Source organism: Cryptomeria japonica, chromosome 3, assembly GCF_030272615.1.
Source record: "Cryptomeria japonica chromosome 3, Sugi_1.0, whole genome shotgun sequence".
NCBI lineage: Eukaryota > Viridiplantae > Streptophyta > Pinopsida > Cupressales > Cupressaceae > Cryptomeria > Cryptomeria japonica.
In genome coordinates, this window is record NC_081407.1 from 319793212 (window position 1) to 319813077 (window position 19866).

Genomic DNA, 19866 nt, shown 5'->3' on the forward strand with positions numbered 1-19866 from the left:
TCTGAACCTAAGGACTAGATCTCTGATACCAATTGTTAGTCCCAACTAGTGCTGAGAGGGGAGGGGTGAATCAACACTTTACCAGTTTTACAAAATTAAAACCTTTTAACTCAAGACTGCACTAACTTAATATTCATCAATATAAATAGTTATTGCAGAAGAACATGCATGCATGAAAAGATACACGGTAACACCAAGATTTATCTCATGGAAACTCAAATGGGAGAAAACCATGGTGTGAGTAGAAACTCACAAAATTTGCACTCTTCTGGAGTATGTCTAGTGAGGAGCCATCCCTGTTATGGGATTACAAAGACACTGTTAGGTGCTACCCGGTTAAGGGATTTTGTTTAAGGCATGTTAGTGCCTTTACCCTGTTAGAGGTAGCCTTTTTAAAGGTCTTAGGATCATCAATAAAGATGACACTTGGTTAAGGGATTTTACAAAGGGACCTATTAAAGTCCACCCGGTTAAGGGATTTTGAGTTGCAATTGTTAGAAAGCAATAGGAAGCTGGTCTGCTGGAATAGCTACTGATAGCTTGATCAAATCATAATGAAAATTATACATTGTCTCCACCGGTTGTGTTTGCTCTACACTACACTAGTCCTCTTCTCATATCCTCATCTCTGCACTCTGTCGATCTACTTCACACACACTCTGCTCTGCTAAATCATTTAGCACTTCCTCAATCTTCACTCTGCACTTTGGATCGCCTCTCATAGGATTTGCACTTTGCAAATGTTACGATCAAAAATATTTTGAATGAACTCAAAATACTTTATACATTCTCTGTCATCACCTTCAGGTGTTTCCTTAATCAATGCAATCACAAATTTTGGTAGATTTAGAATTTAAATCTTCCTCCTCTTGATTTGCACACCCTGCAACAATTCCGCTGACTACTCAACCAGTTCTGCCACTGCATCCTCCAAAAATAGTGACTTTTGGGTCACGTTTAGTCTTTTAAATGCGGACTTGAAAAATCCACAAATAATCATGGCTTAACTGCATGATAACTGAATTTAACTTCGCCAACCTTTAGTTGGGAGTTGCTACAAACTCACCAACTCACCTTTTACCATCACAACTATGTAACCAATCACCACTCTGAGATTTATGGTGCCCACCTATCTTCCTTCTTCTTCACCAGTATATCGGTATACCACTCCGCTCTTCATTACCAGTTCATCCTTTGATACTGGTTTGCAGTGTTTCCATCAAGCCTCTTCTCCTATTTGCCAATGAGGTTTCGGTTTGCATACAACCTCAAGCCTTCTGCCTAAGTCACCTTATGTGACTTCATCATCATCAGAATGACCAACTTGAAGATCTGACCTAAACAATGATCTTCTTGAGTGACAAACCAATTAGCTTAGTCTATCTTCCCTTGAGCTGATTGAACCTTGATCATTTGTCTCTTATTTTGCTTCCATATTGTTTACAAGTCATCACCTTTTCTACTGAGATACACCACTCCACCGGTACCACTCCACTGGTCAGTGTCAGACATCAATGACAAATCTCAACCAATATACTAGTTCTCTTGATTAACCGGTTTTGTCAATGCCAACACATGTTGGGTAAGAAGAGCCCCTACAACTGTCAAAGTAATTAAAATGTATAGGACCAAGGGACGACCTGGAATAGGTGGCATTATAACTAGGGGATGAGCTAGATATTCTTTTATCTTTTCAAATGATTGTTGGCCCAATGGACATTCCATCTAACTTTAGCACCTTTTTTGAGTAGGTGAGTAAAAGGATGACATTTATCTGCAAGTTGGGAAATGAAGCGTCAGACATATTGTAGCTTTCCTTGAAGGTTGTGCAGATTACTTAATGTTCTGGGAGGAGGAATCTCTAATATTGCTTTGACCTTTTTAGGATCGACTTCGATGCCAGGTCTGGAGACAATAAACTCTAGGAGTTTACCTAATGTAACTTTGAATACATAGTTTTTAGGATTAGGGCACAATTTATATTTTGCCAAGTGCTCAAATATCTATTCTAGGATAGTAGGATGTTCTACTCTTGTCTTTGATTTTCCTAGTATGTCATCCACATAGTCTTCGAGTACCTCGTGCATGAGATCATGGAACATCACTATCATGGCATGCTGATATGTGGCTCCTACATTCTTGAGGCCAAAAGGTATGACCTGGTAGCAGAAGCTTCCCCATGGGGTAGTGAATAGGGTCTTATTTTGATCTTCTTTTGTAATTTTTATCTAGTTATATCCGAAGAACCCATCCATGAGGGAGAGTATTTCATGTCCTGCTATCAAATTGACAAGGATGTCAATATTTGAAAGGGGAAAGTCATTTTTTGGACATGCCTTATTTAGATCCCTAAAATCTACACATACTTTGATTTCCCCACAATGTTTTGAAATAGGTACAATATTGGAGATCTATTTTTAACAATCAATCGAGCGGATGAACTTAACTTCTAGGAGCTTTTCCAACTCTGCCTTAACCAAGAGTGCAATTCTAGGATGCATCTTGCATAGCTTTTGTTTAACGGGTTTGGCATTGGGATCAACTACAAGATGATGAACTATTAATTTAGGATCAAGACCAGGCATATTTGAATAAGACCAACCAAAGTTGATGGGCCACTTTTGGAAGGTATCGAAGAATACCTAAAATTTGTCATCGGATAAGGATGTAGCCACATGAGTGATGCGTGGATTTTCTGTTGTGCCCAAGTTTATCTCTTTGGTCTGATCTATGAGGATATGTGATCTCTCGGGAACATAATCATTGATGAGGGAAAGAAGAGAATCCTCATCTTTCAGTGCCTCTGAGAGGTTTTCACCAGAAAATACAACCTTTATTTTTACTATTTTATGGTCCGTAGGTGCCTCAAAGAGGTTTTCACCACAAGACTCTTGATATTTTGATTCTTTTTAACATTTATGGTTAAGGATTACATCTTTCCCAAAGTATCCTTGAGGATCTAGCTTGTACATTGTGTTTTTCTCAGGATGGTAGTAAGGTGCACACTCAATTGCCCCTAGAAATTGCAAGAGTGTTGTATCATTTTGAAATGTGTCTAGGTGTGTAATAGTTTGACCCCAATCAATAAGTTAAAGATGGAAAAGGGGAAGTTCAATTAGGAGAACAGATGTGTTAAAGAGATGGGAGGTGTTAAAGGTTGAGGAACAATCTATATCATTGTACGCTTGTTTGACAACTTCCTCAGGCTTGTCTTCGATATCGACCAAGACATTTTTATTGTTTCGAGAAGTGCCAGCTAAACTTGAGGCTTCATGAGAGGATTTTCCAAAACCAAGCCCTTGATGGTGAACAATAGGAAATGGCTCAATAGGTCTTTTGATACCTTGTTCTTCTTGGCCTAGTCCACCACCTTGGTAATATCATTTCTTAGTGTCCCATTTATGAGCAGCCGAATATTTCTCCTTGAACTGATGGAGGCGAGTGTCATTATCTATGGAGACATCTTTGTAAATCCATTGGTTAATATCTCCTTCTATGACCTCAAGGTTAAGTTCTCTCTAAGATTGAAATGTGGTGGAGCCACACAGTTGGATCATGGGTTCTTTCTTCTTTTTCTCCTTGGTAGGCTTTCCGTGAGCATGTTGGTCTAGAGGTAGGGCATCTACTGTGAAAGTGCTTTGCAGGGCATACTCCCCACAACCAGCATCATTGATATTGATTTGGGAGAAGGAGGATGAGATGGAAGTGTTCTCTTTGGTAACAACCAGTATGGGATAAGGGTCAACATATGAGAAACATGGAGTAGCAGATGAAGTTCCAATGTTGGTACCTAGTAAATGATGAGAATATGGAGATGAAGCCTCAAGAGAATGATAGTACTCAAATGGTTGAGCGTCACCATGGATAGTGATTTCACATCCTTGGAATGGGAATTTGAGGCACTAATGATAAGTGGAAGGGAAAACCTGCATTTCATGGATCCATGGACAACCAAAGAGGATATTGAATGGCAAATCAATATCAACGACATGGCACAAAGTGCTCTATGTTACTGGGCCCACCTAAACTGGGAGATTGATCATCCCCAGTAAACACCTTTCAAAATTATCATATGCTTTGATGGTAATGCATTGATTGTGCACATTTGCAATAGTGTACCCCACTTGAGTAACAAAATTTATTGTACAAATATTCAAGGAAGAACCATTATTAATTAGAACTTGTTTTACTTTGTATCGTTTAACGAAGGCTTCAATATTAAGTAGATGGATATGGTTAGGATCTAGGACCATGGCATCAGATTAAGTGAAACTAATATGGTATGTGGAAGACAAATGGATTACCATAGCCTACAACTGCATGGGGTCTATGTTACTAGCAACACGAGACTCTTGTAGTGTGCATGTGAGGATCTCCTGATGAGTAGGTAAGTCTTATAGCAAATCCAGGATGGAGATTTGTGCAGGAGTTTTTCCTAAGTGCTCGAGGATATTGTACTATGTGGACATTGACATCGGTGGAGGCATGACATTATGTGTGGGATCCCCAAGAACTAACATATGACCCCTCCTAGTAGTTACTGCATATTGGGTATCAACCCCTTTGACCCGAATCATATTAACATGATCAACTGCCTAAGAAATAAAACCTATTGTAGGACCATAATCAAAAGGAATGTTATTATAGTTGATGTTATTGGGTGTATGACTCTAACCAGTGTTGGATGTGTTGGCTTCTCCTTGATGCTTAGGAAGAGCATTATTATACATACCCAGATTGGTATTTGGGGATCTTTTGATAATAGGGTCAACAACGATTTTACCCTAGTCAATAAGATCCTGAACCAGGTGTTTGAGCTTCATGCACTTGTTTGTGTCATGACCCTTGATGCGATGATAGGCACAATACTCATTTTCCTTATACCAATTAGGTTTGGGTTTAAACTCATCAAATGGTTGCATTTGAGGGTATACAACCATGTTATTCTGCTCCATACATTTGAAAATGTGTATCTAAATGTTCATCCACTAGTGTAAAATGACATCTTGGGCCACTCTAACCCACTTGATGAGGTGACGCTTGGGATATAGTGATTGCAATAGTCCAATTAGTCTGTGCATTTTGCATTTTCACGTGTGGTTGTTGATGAGTTGAAACTGGTGAGTTAACATGCATAGTTGAAGATGCATTGGTATATGATTGTTCAAAAAGATTGATGTATGTTTGTGGGGCTGGTGGCTTTGTAGCCATGACCATCTGCACTATTTTGGAATCAGTGATCCCATCATCAATAACATTTTTGTTCATATTCCAATATCGTTGTCTATCATTGCCAAGCTTATTAGGATACTCTTTGTAGAGTTTGATGATTCCTTCATCGATTAGAGTCTGTTAGATGGATGATCCTTTAGACATGATGTCTTTGAATGTACTAGCACAATTCAATTAAATGTGATATGCCAACTTGGGATGGAGATTACTGATGAAGATGGGCACCAATTGGGTGTTTAGTATGTCACATGGGAGACGACCAACAAGGGCTCTCCATCTCTGGTATAGTCTAAGAGAATTTCACCACCTTTATTCTTATCCTAGAATAGATCAAGCATGGAGACATCATTCTCAATATTCCAATGGTATTGTGCCACAAAACATTCTAATAAGTCTGAGCATGGTGATAGTGCAAAATGGCAACTTGGAGAACCATTCAAGAGAGGGTTCACTGAGACTTTTGGAGAACAATTGTAAAAGATAGTTATCGCACCATGATACCTCCTAGCAGGCCATAAATAATTATTTAACATGATGACGAGGGTCACCCTTTCCCTTGTATTTATCAAATTGAGGTGTTTCAAATACTTGGGAAAAGGAATTATTGTTTAGATTTATCAAATGGGTAAGGATAAAGCTCATCAAAATTGAACACGCATTTAGAGTTATTGTCATGCAATGCTTTTAGGGTTGCCTTCATTTCTTCCCATTCAGTGTTGACCGGAAAAGGGTCAGGAGATGGCATAGCAGATTAATATTGTGGCACTTGATATGACACCTGATGAGAATGGGGATAACCTTGTTGTTGCAGTGGATTTTGATAGCTTGCCATGTTTTGATAAATAGGGATCCATTGTTGGACAAGCGGGTGTTGTTGTTATTGATGGGGTTGCAAATATGTCACAACATTTTATTGTGGAGTGATGGGTTGTTGCTAATACTGCATATTTGAAAATTGTTGAATCTGAGGAGTGCCACCTTGAAGATAATTACCCACAATATAGTTAGGATACTCATTGGATTGAGCGTTACCTAATGGGGTATTTTGGCTAGCACCACCTTATAGTTTATGAACATTTGTTACAACATAGGATGAAGGTGGCATTTGCAAGTAACTAAATCATAGTTGTGAGACGACAGGTTGAGAAGTCACTTGTGGTTGGTATTGGGGCGCACTAACAATTTTTGGCATTGATTGCATAGGTGGGAGTATAGATGATGATGTCATTGTGTAACTCATGCCCCCAATTGTAGTCTGTGCAATAGATGCTAGTGGATAGCCTAACCTTCTCATAGTCCAGGCCGACACTTGTTTAGAAGACAAGTTTATAGGTTGCGAGATCGGATTGGTAAAAGGTGTAACTTGCATCACACTAGATGTCATGGGAATTTGAGCCATCAATGAGAGTAATGTGATAAGTTGTGTAGATGACACATTGACCGATGCATTGTAGATACCTCCTCCTGAAAATGGGGGCCTTGATGACTTGGCATAGAATGGTTGATAATGTTGCGTAAGGATATCCATAGGTGGACATGTGATTAACCTAAGTGGGTCGCTCTGCAACATTGGTGCCAATTGGAAGTTGGGTTTGTTGTTGAGAGGACCCTTGTGGACTTGTGGTTACAGGTGCATCAAGTGATGCAATAGTCATGCTGCTACCAACCATGTTAGCAAAAATAAGATTTTTGCGAGCCTCAATGATCTCGTCAACCATTTGGGCATTATTTGTGTTATCTAGAAATTGATCAACCAAATTAATTTGAGTGTTTGTTTCGTCAAGTTGGTTGAACATAGTGTCATCAAGGACGGCAGGAGGAAGGGTATCATAAGTGATAGGAATGTTTCCTGACATGATAGGACTGACACTAGAATCAAGACTTTGCTGGAGGTCTGAAAATCCTTTTCCCAATTGAGATGATTGTTCCATAGCTTACCTGGATTGAGACCAAGTGGTGATGGGCATGAACCACACGACATGATGAGAGCACAAAAGATGAGGTCAAGAAACTAGATTGATTGATTGATCTGATTGAGCGGATAAGAAATGGAGACCCAAAATATGACCAGATAGGGTCTGCTTGAAATAATGTGAAATTGGGGTAGCTCAAGAGAATACACCTAAGAAGTCCAGAAAAGGATAACTGACTACGAATCAAACCTCTGGTTCGAGGTGATAAGATCATAATGAGATATAAGATGAAAACCTCATATACGATATAGTCCAACGAGTGGTGATAATCATCATGAGAAAAGATACAGACTATTCGACCAACGTTGAGACTAATGAGGCCCACAGGGACCAGAAAGACCCAGATCGATGAGTGGAAGATAAGAAAGACAAAAGGATGAGATGATGAAAAGATCAAACCAATAACAACGACTGACATATTGATGATGCAAGTCAACTAAAGAGATGAATCAACCGTGATAGTGAAAACTACCCTGACAACTAGATGGATACACAATAGACAATAATGCCTAACTGACATGAGATCAATGATGGCCAAAACATTGATACCAATGCTACAAAACATGAAAGAATGATGATCTAACTCAAAAATTGGCAGCACCTGGGCGCCAAAGGAACACTTTGACTATATCAACATCACAAGACTAAGCACCAACATAACAGTCCAATAAAGTATCAGTGCAATACAAACATAATTTTGATAATGTGACAACATCTAAGGATCAAAACTGCTAGAGTAAGCACCAAATACTAAGGATCTAATGAATCTTGATGCAATGCAGACATAATTTTGACAATGTGACAACATTCAAGGATCACACCCGCTAGAGTAAGCACCAAATATTAAGGATCTCAGGAATCTTGATGTAAGGTGGGCACAATTTTGAATGTGTGACAACATCTAAGGATCAAAACCACTGGAATAAGCATCAAACCCTAAGGATCTAAGGTTGCAATGTGATATAGCTAAATTTTGGCAGCATAATGTTATTGGAATATCGAACCTATACTATAACACGAACTCACTACAACAGGTGGCAAATCCATCACAACAAGACACGAACCTGCTAGAACAAGTGGCAAACCCACCACAATAGGACATGAACCCGCTAGAGCATAAATGACTAGAAAAACTCAAAAGAAAAGACAACGAACCCACCAGAACAAGGTGCAAACCAGCTAGACTAAATGGCAACAAGACTAGACAAAAACACAATGCAAACCCATTGTAGCACAACTACAAAATGAGACCAACAAAGATAGAGAAAACTTGCCACAACAATGAGCGAACTTGTGAGTTTTGAAAGAAAACCTACTAGAGTGCAGAATGAAAGTGACAATGCTAAGTGTGTCAATTTAACTCAAAAATTGAAGCATTCCCACTACAATAATAATAGACAGTGAATCCGCTAAAATATGGCATGAACCCGCTAGACTACTAAAATGTCCATTGACTTGGACTGAATTTTGACAAAAGATCATTTTTTTACACCAAACATAACAAGAACATACAAATGATAAAATGTATAAAAAGTCATGTACTTCCTAGGATAGTCAAATGACAGTACTTGTTGAATCTGTTGGCATGATTGACATAACTGATGTAGATGAGTTGATGACTGTATCGATAGAAGAATAATGATGACATGATCAGTTATTTGTGTTGTCATTGATGGAAACCTATGCCAATTAATGTTTGAAGATGGTTATAGATGAACTTTGATGTCCGACTTGTTGGATAAATAATTTGGTCTACTGGATTTAGAATTTGTAAGTATGACAGGGTTTACTAGCAAGGCTGAGAATTAGGACTTCAACCGATAAAAGAAAAGATTTTGATGGAATCGGTAAATCGATGATGGTTGGAGACTTGTGGTTTGATATATAAGATTCTATGATGGATTTGAGTATGTAACTGGAACTGCATCCTATGATGATTACCGGAAGACATGTTTTGAATTTCTGATGGAGTTGTGCTACGGTTTTAGTAGGGTTTTAGGACTGGTGATGAATTCACTCTACCGGTAACGATTTTTGGTTTGGCGGTGATCTACATAAAATTCACGTATTTATGATAACACATCACGAACCACGTGATGAGTTTGAAAGATTTTTTGGCACATTTGGAGAATGAATTTCTTGGGAATCTGCGAAACGCTTAGTAGAGTGTTTTGAGGATACAAATTGGATTTTCGTGATGGGTTATGATCAACCAACGGTTGATATTGCATTGTAAATTATTGTAATGATCTGGATATTGATCTGATATGATCTGTATTGTAAATTCAAGATGTAATTAGGGTTTTGTGGCCGGCTTAGTTGAGATGGCTATTTAGGGCGACACAACTGATGTTTCATGTGTCGATGGCATTAGGAGAATGAGTTAAGCCATCCCAAAGAAGATAGAGATCTGCCTGAGTGTTGCAAACTGTGAAGCATAACTGGATCTGATCTAGCAAGCTAAAAGTGCAAAGTAACATATCATTTTTCATTGTTGCTATCTAACAATTACGACAACATAAATCCCTTAACCGGGTAGGTCCTAACAGGCCTTTGCCATCTAAGTCCCCTAATAGGGAAGCTCACAAAAGAGTGTTTAAATCCTCTAACCAGGTTGATCCTAACAGATCATTAAGCTCCTAGCTGGAGTGATAGGTAAATCCCTTAACCGGGTGACTCCTAATAGGGTCTGCTCCTAACCGGATGTATTGTAAGCTCGTAACAAGGCTAATATCCTAACATGGCATACTTCAAAAGAGTAAAAATTATTGTGGGTACCAATGCCCACCATGGTTTTTCCCATTTGGGTTTCCACGTCAAAAATCTTGGTGTTCATATGTGGAATGTCTTTTCATAGTGTTTATGTTTTCATGCACTATTTATGATTATGGGTTATGATAAGTTTACTGTTGTTTATCGGAGATCTGTATTTGGTTACTGTTAATGGTAATGAATTGATAGATGAAGCATTATAATCTGATAATAAGTAAGTATGATTATGTGTTGATCAGATATCTAGTTGGTGAACATTCTGATTAATAAGATTGCATAAGTGGGTAACAAGTGTATGAGATCTGCTAAAGGGGTAGATTCATTGATTTTAGATTTGTTGTAAATGGTATTTTGATTTGAAGTTATAAATTATTTTAATACTGGTTCACCCCCCCCCCCCCCCCCTCTCAGCATTAACTGGATCCTTATATGATTAACAATTGGTATCAAAGTTGTGGTCCTCTGCATGCAAAAAAGCTTAACCACTTGAGGAAAAGATTCTGAGGAAGACAAGATGATGAGGAAAGAGGGTCTGAAATTCAACAAGGATAACTATAAGATCTGGAAAGACAAAATGAAGATATATCTCAAAGGTCTTGGTACTCAATACTGGAAACATGTTGAAACATCATATGTGGCTCCTACTACTGCTCCCTTGACACCAGATGAACTTAAAGATCAGCAGGAGAACATGCAAGATGTTGAAGATATTGTAAGTACTTTATTTGATTCTGAATATATTGATGTTCAAGGATTGGAAACTGCACATGAGGTTTGGAAAAAATTAGAAATAGTTCATGGAGGAGATGAGCATGTACAAAGAGAAAAAGAGGAAAGCTTGAGAGGAAAATTTGATGATATGAAAATGAAAGAAGGAGAAAACATTGCACAGTATGGTCAGAGAATTAAAGAAGTTGTTTGCGGTATAAAAGGTTTTGGTGGTAAAATTGATGATGATGTTGTGGTAAGTAAAATGCTCAAAACTCTTCAACCTCAGTATGCTATTAGAGTATCGGCAATCCAAGAACTGAGATCCATTTCAAAGGATAAGGTAATTGTTGACTCTTTGATTGGTAATCTTACAACCTTTGAGTTCAATAGTTTTGACAATAGTGTGGCAAAATCTATTGAATCTACTTTTAAAACTTTTGTTACCAATTCATCTGCTAGAAAAGGAGAGAATGTATGTCAAAATCATGAGTGCAGATCTAGTCATGGAGGTAACTAGGAAAGTGAAGATAATGAAGCTCAAGTAATGGAACTTGAAGCACTACTAGCCAAGAGATTTCCAAGAGGAATTGGTAAGTATAAAGGAAAGCTACCTTTAAAGTGTTTCTCTTGTAGTAAGATTGGTCATATTGCTGCTAATTTCCCTAACACCGATAAGAAAGATAAGTTCAAGAGATTCAAAGGGAAAGGCATAAAACATTGTTATGTTGCAGTGGATGATGGTGTGACCAATGAAGAATCTAAAGATGAAGATGAAAATGAAGAGATTGTGTTTATAGTTGTAAAGGAGGAAATGTTTGATGAGAAAGCATTGGTTTCTCATGTAGAAAACAATAATGAATGGATTATAAGCAGTGGTTGTTCACACCATATGACCAAAGATAAGAGTAAGTTCCTAACTCTTAATGAATTTGATGGAGGTGTTGTTAGATTTGGAAAATATTCTCCCTGCATGGTGAAAGGTAAAGGTTCTATTTCTTTGAATGGGAAGAATAATACTGATGATGTATTTTGGGTTGATGGTCTAAAACATGATCTGCTAAGTGTTGGACAACTCAATGATAAAGGCTATTTGCTTGAGTTTAATGGTGCAATCTGCAAAATTCTTGGAGGAAATGGTGAACTGATTGCTACCAGAAAACAAACAAGAGGCAACTTATTTCATTTAAATGCTAATATCAATAGTTGTCTAGTTGCAAAGATGGAAGATAGCTGGTTATGGCACAAGAGATGTTGTCATATGAATTTTTATAACTTGGTGAAGGTAAGCATGTCTAGTGTTGTGAGAGGATTGCCAGAAATTGTTAAACCATATAATGTGATGTGTAAAGACTGTCAAATTGGTAAGATGACATCTATTTCATTTAAGAGAAAGAAGTGTAGATCTGAAAAATATTTTGGATTTAGTTCATACTAATCTTTGTGGTCCTATGAGAACAAAAAGTTATTTTGGTGATAGATATTTCATGCTTTTTACCGATGACTATTCTAAGATGATATGGGTTACATTCCTAAAGGAGAAATATGAAGCCTATAGTAAATTTAAAGCATTTATAGCTCTAGTTGAGAATGATACCGATAAAAACTTGAAATGCTCAAGATCTGATCGAGGAGGAGAATTCACATATGATGAGTTTGTCAAGTATTGTGATGAACAGGGTATCAAGAGACAAATGTATGCTCCAAGGACACCACAACAAAATGGTGTAGCAGAAAGGATGAACAAAATAATTATTGATGATACTAGAAAAATGTTATTACAAGGTAATATGCCTAAGATGTTTTGGAGAGAAGTGGTAAGTACTGCAGTGTACACATTAAATCGGATACTTGTAAAGAAAGACAACAATAAGACACCTTATGAGCTATGATATGGTAAAACTCTCTGTGTTAGTTATTTCAAAATCTTTGGAAGTCAATGTTTTATTAAAAAGGATAACTAGACTGGAAAGCTTGATGCAAAATCTAATGAAGAAATATTTCTTGGTTATTCTTCTAAAAGCAAAGTATATAAATGCTATAATAAGAAAACTAAGAAAATAGTGGAAAGTGTTAATGTGAAGGTGGATGATTTGTCAAATAAATCTGAAGGATCAAGAAGGTCTGAACCTGAAAAAGATGATAATGAAGAAAGACTGGTGATCTTTGAACGAGAAGCGCAAAATAATGATCAACCGACAATTGCAGTACCGATAAGCAAGGACAGTGAAGAAGAAAGTAGTGAATCGACTGGTGAATCTAATGAGGAAGATGTAGAACTGACACAGACTATACCTAGATATGTGAGATTAAATCACTCTCAGGACCAAATAATTGGTGATAAGAATGTAAGTGTGCAGACCAGGAGGAAGATTAGAGAAAATTCTTGTTTGATCTCTACAATGGAAACCAAGACAGTTAAGGAAGCACTTAAAGATGATGTCTGGGTGAAAGCAATGAATGAGGAATTAGATCAAATAGAGAAAAATTGGACATAGTTACTTGTTCCTAGACCAGAGGACAAGAATATGATTGGAACCAAATGGGTCTTCAGGAATAAGTTAAATGAAAATGGAAAAGTGGTAAGAAATAAGGCAAGGTTAGTCTGCAAAGGATATACACAGGAAGAAGGTGAAGACTATGGTGAAAATTTTGCATCGGTTGCAAGATTGGAAGGAGTAAGGATGTTGTTGGCATTTGCTACATATAAGGGATTCAAAGTCTACCAAATGGATGCCAAGTCAGCCTTTTTGAATGGAATTCTTGAAGAGGAAGTATACATTAAACAACAGATGGTTTTTCCTTGACCGATGATAAGGACATGGTATGTAAATTTTATAAAGCTTTGTATGGTCTAAAGTAGGCACCGAGAGAATGGTATGAGAGATTACGTGTACATTTTATCAAGATTGGATTCCAGCGTACCAGTGAGCACAGTAATATTTATCTAAAAACTAATGGAGACAAGATGCTAATAGCTGAAGTATTTGTAGATGACATAATTTTTGGTGGAGATGATAATAGGAGTATGGACATTGCTGAAAAGATGAAAAAGGAATTTGAGATGTTTCTAATTGGTGAAATAAAGTTATTTATTAGATTAAAGATCCAACAACTAGATGGTGGTATTTTTATCTATCAAAGCAAATATATTAAAGAGATGTTGAAGACTTTTGGCATGGAAAACTGTAAACCGGTAGGTACACCAATGGTAACAGGCTGTAAGTTGACAAAGCAAGATGATTTACTTGATATTAGTGAAAAATAATACAGGTCTATGATTGGTAAATTACATTATGTTGTACATAGCAAACCGAACATTTCTCATGTTGTTAGGTTAGTTGCAAGATTCCAAAAAGAGCCCCAAAAAAGTCACATGGTGTCTGTTAAGAGGATTTTCTAATATCCTAAAGGAACATTAGACTATGGATTATGGTATCCCTGCAAAGGAAATTTCACTTTAGATGTTTTTACTGATGCAGATTGGGCAGGTGTTAATGAACAGATTTGTCCCTCAAAAATAAATACACATACTAACTCCAAATGTCCGGGATAAAGGACAAAGAGCACTAACAGTTGGATAAATTATCACTGAATTGATAATCTTCCTCTGAATTGAGAGGTACAACTCCCTCTTTAAAATATTTACAATGAATTAAAATGTTGAATATGTCTTTAACCAGAAGAAATGAAGGCATGTTAACACTCATCCATCAACATGGCATGAATGTGATTTAGAATTTAAATAACAAAGAGAGAAACAAATAAATAGTACACGGACCATCTATTTGATCTTCCCATATTCTACATATATGAATGTACAAAACCTACAGATTTTGCAACACACATATACTTGACAAGATAGAACAGAACAATACAAGGAATGTGACTGAAGTGATCCACAGATCAATCTCAATCAGAAAAATAAATGTCCATACCAACAGATCTGAAATTATATTTTTCCTTATTCGAAATACATAAATAAAGGGGACCAATTGATCACTCTATCCCTACACCCAAAATCAAGCTATGCAGAATTAAAAAAAAATCAATTATTTCCCTCTATCCCTATTACATTCATATAAAATATTTCCTCCTTCCCTTGAGCACACAAACTTCTGGAAAAAGAAGCAAAAAAACTCCTTTCTTTTTTGGAGAAACTTTCCTTAAATAATCTTCATCTTCTTTTGTAACTGAATCTTGAAAAGACTATTAATTAATCTTTTATCTTTTATCTTTTATCTTCTTCCCGATAACTCTTCTTTTTTAATCTTCAAATATTTTATCCTCCATTCCTTTCTAAGAAATATTTGTAGAGAATTTAAATTAAACACATCTAATTATGTATTGACAAGTGGACATATTTTTTATATCTCTAGCATAAATTATTATTTGGATCTCCATTTCAAAAGAGTCCCCACTGTGAGCTTCTCAAAATAATATTTTTCTCAAAAAAATTTATAGACCTGTACTCAAAGATCAATAACTTTTTAACGCAAAAATATTTTGTCAATCTCTCTGGTGAGGATTTAGAAAACTAGGTTTTCTAAAACATATAAAAAATTCAGCATGATCCAACGGTTGAATTGAGAGGTATGCCCCCCGCATAGAGACTAATTTTTCTATCTCAGAAAATTTGTGGTTATAGGTTGCATTGAAAACTACAAACAGTATACATGCCAAAACTTGCACATGGATCGCGACTTTGAACTACCATTTGAAGGAATGAGCTCTATTTTACAACAAAGCTCTTTAGAATAGAGGAGGATTGTAACTCTTTAGATTTTTTGTAATACCGTGCTGCTGAAACAATTCTTTGAAAATGTTATCAACTAGCTCCTTTGTTATCAACATATGAATTAATAGCTAAATTCAACTTTCAAGAAGTTGAATCTTCCTTTGTAACATTAAGGTTGGAATTTGTATGTGTTAGTGTGGCTATCTCAGAAGTCATCCAAACACTTTTACTCTTAGCTCGGTGATCATTTTTAAAAACATCCACACTTCAACCTGCATTTGTTTAATATGATGAATCTTTGAACTCTGAATTTGAACCTCTGAAATTGAACCTGTGAACCTTGAACCTTGAACCTGCGAACCTTGAACCTTGAACCTGCAGACCTTGAACCATGAACCTTGAACTTGCAGGGTTCAATCAGAAGGTTCAAAATTACAGGCTTTGCCCACAATATGCTTCATTTATCACTTTGTCTTCATATTTAGCTATGGGTTGAACCTTTGAATCTTGAACCTTGCTGAGGTTCAACCAACAGGTTTAGTTCAAGAAGAACTTCAATAAGACAAAAACCAAGATTTATACAAGGTAAGACTAAATAAACACTCCTTATTTGAGGACACGAGAGATATAGTGCAAATGAAAATATGGAGGGTAACAGTAGGCAATGTGGCTAATAGGAAAAGCACAACAGGTGGAGCTTTTCTACTTGGAGGAAGACTTGTAGCATGGACAAGCAAGAACCAAACTTGTGTTTCTCAATCTACAACTGAAGCTGAGTATGTTGTTGTATCCATGAATTGCACATAGGCCATATGGATGAGACATGTGCTAGAAGTATTCAAGATAGATATGTATGAACCATTGGCTATCTATTGTGACAATACAAGTGCAATAAATATTTCCAAGAATCTTGTACTTCATGCAAGAACCAAGCATATAGAATTGAAGTATCATTTCTTAAGGGAAAGAGTTCAAGAGAAGTAGGTAAAGATGGAGTATGTGAAGTGTAAAGATCAGTTAGTTGATATCTTTACTAAACCATTGCCAAAGACTACTTTTGAGTTTTGAAAGGAAATAAAAGAGCAAGGAAAGGAAAATTAATCCAAGAAAGTTTATGATGAAGTAATTGTTACCAAGAGAAAAGCAAAAAACCTTGGAGCATCACCCAAATGTGAAGAAGGAGGCACAAGAACTTTTGAAAGGGGAAAAGCAAAGAAAAACCCCTTGTGATATTATGAATGAGGCAATGCCTAAAAATGTGAGAGAGAGAGAGAGAGAGAGCAAGAAGCTCTTTACAATATTGTCATTAAAAAGAAATGAGAGAGGAGGCATCTCTTAAATAGAGATGAGGAGAGGAGTTACAAAGTAACTCCCAAATCTATGAATGCCACCATTCATAAAATGTGTGTGCCATGTGTCCACATCCTCTTATGGAGGAAATCTAATATTCCTTAATAAAGGAAAATAAAAGAAATGACTTGTCCTCACACATGTACTAGAGGACAAATTACATGTAGGAATCCTAAACTAAATAAAAATAAACCTAAGCTAAGTAAAGATTAAATATTCTAACACCCCCCCTTAAACTTTACTTGGGGAGCTTACATCAAACCCTTCAATGGGTTGTAATCCAAGATTTTTACAATGAAATTGAAATTTTTCTTTACAAAGTGGCTTGGTCAAAATATCTGCAACTTGGTCTTCCCCCTTGCAATAGAGGAGTGAAACTTGCTTGTCTTCAATTTGTTCTCTAATAAAGTGGTGTTGGAGAGAAATGTGTTTTGTCCTTGCATGGAAAACTGGATTTTTAGCCAAGGCAATGGCACTTTGGTTGTCACAATACAATGGAGTTGGTTCGTGTTGAGGTAGATGCAAATCTTGAAGTAGTCTTCTAAGCCACAAGACTTCTTTGGAAGCATTAGTGCATCCTTTGTACTCAGCTTCAGTGGATCCAAGAGAGGTAGATTGTTGCTTTTTACTATTCCAAGAAATTTCTCCTGAACCAACAAAAAAACAATAACCACAAGTAGATTTCCCATCATTGGGATCTCCACCTAGATCGGAATCAGTAAAACCTTTTCAAGTAAAGTCGGAATTTGCATCATAAAACAAACCTACATTAATAGTTCCTTTAATATATCTTAAAATTCTTTTAGCAACTTTAAAGTGTGTTTGTTGAGGTTTAGACATGAATCTAGAAACCAAACCAACACTATAAGCAATATCTGGCCTAGTAAGAGTTAAATAATTTAAACTTCCAACTAATTGTCTATACAAAGTAGGATCAACAAGAGGAGTTTGCATATCAAGCATTAACTTAGTGCCTAATTCAATAGGAATTGAAACATGATGAGCATCATTCATTTTAAACTTATCTATGAGATCTTGAGCATATTTACTTTGAGATAAGAAAATTCCTTTAGAGGTTTGCCAAATTTGCATTCCTAAGAAATAATGTAAAAGACCTAAATCAGTCATTTGAAATTTTTGATTAAGTTGAAACTTAATATCAGAAATCAAAGTATTGGAACTTGAAGTAAGAATCAAATCATCTACATACAAGATAATAATTATAATATCATCTTCACTATGTTTAATATACAAGTTAGGATCATTTTTACTTCTAATAAAGCCTTGAGAAAGAAAGAATTCATTAATCTTTGAATACCACTCCCTAGGAGATTGCTTTAATCCATAAATTGATTTCTTTAATTTACAAACTAAGTGTTCATTACCTTCTTTAATAAAACCAGGAGGTTGAGACATATAAATTTCCTCATGTAAATCACCATTAAGGAAAGCACTTTTAACATCCATTTGGTGAATAGGCCAATTCATTCTAGAAGCTAAAGCAAGCACAAGTTTAATTGTAGGCATTTTAGCAACAGGAGCAAAAGTTTCAGTATAATCTAAGCCTTCAATTTGAGAAAAACCTCTAGCAACTAATCTAGCTTTAAATTTACTATCTTGATTATTAGCATTCAATTTAGTTTTATAAAGCCACTTGCAAGAAACAAGATTTTTACCATGAGGCAAGGGAACTAAATCCCAAGTTTGGTTAGAAATTAGAGTATCATATTCTTCCTTCATTGCTTTTTGCCAATGTGGTTGATTTTTAGCTTGATCAAATGTTTTAGGATCATTAGAATTCATAATAGTAGTCATTAAAGCATAATTACAATAATTAACTTTCCTAGCTTGAAGTTTATCCATTCTAGCTAAGTATTCATCACTATCTTGAATTAAAGATTTAAACCATTTAGGTCTTCTTTTAGAAGTAATGGATTCATCACTAGAAGAAGAGTCATGAGGAGTAGAGTTATTATTATCATCATCACTATCACTAGAAGGAATAGAAAGAGATGCATTAGGAGTAGGGTTAAAAGATGGAGGTTGGTCCTCCACAAGCACAACTTTGGTTTGACTAAGTTGATCATCCTCCACTTTAGAACAATCATGAATGCCTTTTTCTGCAATACAAACATCTCTTGCAACTTTTACCTTGTTAGTAATAGGATTGTAAACTCTATAACCTTTAGTATTTTCATCATAACCAACAAAAATAAAAGGAGAAGATTTAGCATCTAATTTTTTTCTTTTCTCCTTAGGTTTGTGAACATAAGCTATGGAACCAAAAATTCTTAAATTCTGCAAATTAGGCTTTCTACCAGACCAAGCTTCTTCAGGAGTTTTATCCTTTAAGGCTTTGGTAGGTGTTCTATTAATTAAATATGTTGCACAAGCCATAGCTTCAGCCCAAAACTTGTAATCCATATTTTTAGCATGTAATAAACATCTAGCCATTTCAACAATTGTCCTATGCTTCCGTTCTGCCACACCATTTTGTTGTGGTGTATAAGGAACAGTAAGCTCATGTTTAATTCCAAAAGATTTTAAATAAGCATTAAATGCATTATTGACATATTCTCTTCCATTGTCAGTACGAAGAATCTTAATTTTAGAACCAGATTGCCTTTCTACAAACATATGAAATTCAGTAAACACATCAAGCACTTGATCCTTACTATGAAGGAAATATATCCATGTTATCCTTGAAAAATCATCAACAAAGGTAAGTGCATACCTTGAACCTTGGATGGAGGGATTCTCCATGGGACCCAAGAGATCACTATGAACTAGATGCAATTTAGTATATGCCCTCCAAGATTGACCATGAGGAAAGGGTTCCCTATGCATCTTACCACTCATGCAACCATTGCAAACAATTTGAGAAGGAACAATAATAGGCAATCCATCAACCATATTTTCTTTTTGCATCAATGAAATATAATCAGAATTGAGATGGCCAAGTCTTTCATGCCATAGAGTAAAATCAACAGTAGTAAGCAAAGAATACATTGGAGGAGCAAATTCATAGAACTTGAATAAGTTATCACTATTCATTTTAGCAGTAGCAATAACATGATTAGTGTTTGGATCAAT